Genomic DNA, 4,201 nt, shown 5'->3' with positions numbered 1-4,201 from the left:
TGTGTGTGTGTGTGTGTGTGTTTGTGTGTGTGTGTGAAAGAGAGAATATTCTGGCTATATTGTTTTGCTGTAAGGCCTAGTTATCCGGGCGTGCACCATTTTCTTTAATGTTAATAGGAGACGTTTCCTTTCACATTACATTTTTCCTCTTATTCTGATTCTGTAAGAGAGAGTACTATGTACAGTTGGTAGCTCCATAGCTGTACTCTCTAAGGAATATAGATTCTGATCTCCATGTAAAATCATGGAGGACTTCAACTTGAGGGATTGTAATAATTTTATATACATTGCTTATTTACAGATAAACATATTTAGATGACTGTATTAAAATGTGTAATTTTTAGTAATGTAACCATTTAGAATATAACTTCTACTTCGTGTGTATTGACCTGAATATACTATTACTAATACTACTAGTAAATATACTACCATGTCAACTCTTACAATGTAATCATTATTGATTATTATAAATGAGTCCCAGCCAATCATCTGGAATAGTGGTTGTAGTTTTTTTTTGTGTGTGTGTGTGTGTGTGTGTGTGTGTGTGTGTGTGTATGTATACATACAGAAAATTCCCCAGTGATTTTTGGCTATAATAGCTAATTTAGTAGAGGTTATTAGTCAAGTGTCTTGCTGTGAATTCCGTCTCCTATCTTGACTTACATACAATCAGCTGTGAAGCACTGATAGATGTTTTATATAATGTACTATATTTTCATGGCCACAAATCAGACACAAACCAAGTTGGGAGTATGAATCTCTGCACTAAGAATTTTCAATGAATCCCCTTCCACTCTCTTTAAAGCACTAACATCTCCTTTTGTACTGTAGAAGTATATGGAGCCTAGGAGATAAATGGCTATCTGGTCCAAGTCCATCTCTCAAAGAGACCAGTGGGCCATGAATGCTATGTTCATTTCTGTGGTACCTTAGTATGTAATTGGGACGGATAGACTTAGAGTTGTAAGAATATTCACATTCATCCCAAGACATGTTAAAAGAACAAAACAGAAGATCCAAGTGGAAGCCCTAATACTATATTCTTCCACCTAGGTCAAGGTAAAAAACCAGAAGCAATATTATGTCTAGGCAGGTGGCAGAGATTAGTGCCATCTTTGTAGATTTACAGGATTCAGTGTTAATGGTCTCCATCATATCCCAGTTTCCAAAATAAAAAGCAAGTCATTGCACCTTGCATCTGCTACAGAGAGGTACAGCACTTGCAGACTTCTTTGGGTTCTGAGGACTGCACATACCACATTTTGGAAAATGGCTCTAAACTATGTATTAGTGCTTTGAAAAGTTGTGTGTTTTGAATGGGTACAGGGGATAAAGGGTTCTGTGACACATCTAATTTATGATATTTGTAGCCCTATCAATTAGACCATATTACCCAGGAGATCTCAAGTTGCTAGAGGTGATTATGGTAGGTAGGAATGTTTTGTTGTGTGTCTTGAAACCTAGATTCCTCAAAAGAACTGGACCATAGTTAATATAAATTTGCCCGTGTTTCTGAAGGAAGTCCAGGCCAACAGCAGCAGAAACTATTGCTTATGTAAAAAGTAGATCCTGGCATGTTACTGGACTCTATAGTAGAGACTGAATGCCTAAATAAGGGACAAAAATTAACTGCAGTTGAAGCCTCCCATCATGAGCTGGGCAGGGCAGACCTGTCAAGTCATAAGGCTTGATTGACAGAGTATCAACTCATTACGCAAGTGAAACAGTGCATACATATTTGGTCCTGAGACGGTCCAGTGGACACAAATTAGTTTAAAAAAATGTGGCTTTATACCCATGTCACTAGCCTCTGTCACATCTACTTTTTAGATCATACTATGGCCCAGTAGTGTTTTATGTATGATCAGATGATTGAAAAAAGTAGGGAAAAAATGTCCTGGTTCATGGATGGCATTGTTCAGTCCTATAGTACAAGAAGAAAATGGTGCATGGCTGCTCAGAGTATCACTTAGAGGGGACCCTGCAAATCTGTGTTGAGGAGAAAACTCTCCCAGTAGACAGAGCTATGAGCCATACACCCAGACATCAACTTAGTCTGGAGGGAGAGTAGCCTGAGAGAGCTCCTAAGGGTTCCTGATCATCTTGGCTTACTATTCAGGGGCCAGGAAGACTACTGTAAATTAGAGACCGCGTAACCTGGCTGGGAAGCATGTGGATGATCCTGTGGGATTGAGCACAGAGATGTGTCATCTCACATCATGGAGGATCTCTCACTGAGGAGACTCTAAAAACTATCCATTAGAGCTTATGCAGCCAGTGTGTTCAGCTATCCAGGTACCTTAAAATGGGTCAATAATGTTACAGCCATTGTGATCAGGAATGGAAATTTTGGACACCTCAGTGGAAAGGGCTTTCTCAGCAAAGCTTATCTAGCTTTTACTTCTGTTTGCTCTTTCATGTACTTGGTGACAAGTTAATTGTGTTAAACCCATTCCTTACTGGAATTGGGAATTCATTTTGACTTATATTAATACATTTTCTGGGTTTGGTTTTGCCTTTTATGACTACAGTCCTTAAGTATAGCACCAATACCCAAGGGTTCATAGAGTGCCTAATTTATCATCATACGATCCCATATACCACTGCGTTTCCTCCACACCCCCCAACACACACACAGAAAAAGAAAAAAAGAACCTTCACTGACAAGGAGGTACAACCATTGGCAAGTTAGCATGGTCGTCAGCATCATAGAATGTACCAGTTTGGGGAAGACACCCTGCAGTTTGGGCTGATGTATTTCAAGTTCATCATTTTATGGTGCTGTGTCCCATATAAGTAAAACAAATGTCCAGGACCCAAAGCATGGATGTATGGCCCCCTACCACCCTAACTCCTAGTGACCCAACTGGTCAATTTGTAGTTCCCACCTGCAACATTTGCTGGGCTACAATCCTTATTCCCAAGGCGGAGACTTCCACCAGGAGATACAAGAAGATTTCAACTAGGCATAATATTATGATTGCTGCCTGAATCAATCTTCCCCTCCCTTCCCTTCCCCTCTTTTTCCTTTTCCTTCCTTCCTTTTTAAATGGGAGAATTGTGAGTAGTTACCACTTTGGAAGAATCAATGCCAGGATGGACTGAATTTAACGTGAGGCACTTGTGGATCTGTGCAGTGTAACAGGTGAAATCAATGCCCTTTTCTTATCCTCTCACCCTTGCCTCGTCAGTATGTGCAGGTCTAACTTCCAACTCCCATCACGTGCATTTTATTGCTGAGGGTTTTATCATGTCGCCAGAGATTGCTTTGACACTCTGAGTCCACTTTGCCACCATTATGGCACATTGGGAATGCTGAGAACTTGAAGACACCTAGGAAGAGCTCTGAATCAATGACAGTCCAATGACAGCGAAAGTTGGTGGAAGTAGAATGCCCCACTTCTTTGCCATTCAGGAGGGATAATTTGGAATCAGGTGTCATAGACCCGGCTCCTAGTTTCACCAGTTAAATTAAGCTCAAATGGCTGATTGACAATGCTCACTTTGCAGGATGCTTTTCTGGTTTCACTTCCACTCCTGTACTGGTATTCCCTTTACTTTCAGAGTAAACTGCTAAGATCCAGGTGTTTGTCTCTAGTTGTTATTCTTAAAGAATTCCACTTAGATATTGACCTCTGTGGCATCCAGCTTGGATGAAGCTTTCTATTTCTCCTGGGTTTTGTCATTGTTTATGGTAGGCTCTGCTGACGTCTGCATTTGTTTCTAGCTGCTGCTGCACAATCCAACATATCCCCCAAAGGCTCTTCCTTTCCCACCCAGAAGGCCCGCCCAGTTATCCTGACTCTCATGCCCATCCACATCACTCTCAACCATACGGGAAAACATTTTAACAAGCTGGGGCTCACAGGGTGCCTGTGGGGTGACGCCGTTCTTGTTATTTATGCATCATTCTCTATCTCTATTATCTGTGGAACTAGCTGCTTATCAAAAAATGTGTGGCCTGGGGCTTCCCTGGTGGCGCAGTGGTTGAGAGTCCGCCTGCCGATGCAGGGGACATGGGTTCGTGCCCTGGCCCGGGAAGATCCCACATGCCGCGGAGCGGCTAGGCCTGTGAGCCATGGCAGCTGAGCCTGCGTGTCTGGAGCCTGTGCTCCGCAACGGGAGAGGCCACAACAGTGAGAGGCCCACGTACCGCAAAAAAAAAAAAAAAAAAAAAAAAAAAAAATGTGTGGCCTGAAAA

The sequence above is a fragment of the Lipotes vexillifer genome, unplaced genomic scaffold (genome assembly GCF_000442215.2).
Source record: "Lipotes vexillifer unplaced genomic scaffold, Lipotes_vexillifer_v1.1 scaffold2349, whole genome shotgun sequence".
Classification (NCBI taxonomy): Eukaryota; Metazoa; Chordata; class Mammalia; order Artiodactyla; family Lipotidae; genus Lipotes; species Lipotes vexillifer.
Note: the sequence above shows the minus strand (reverse complement) of the source record.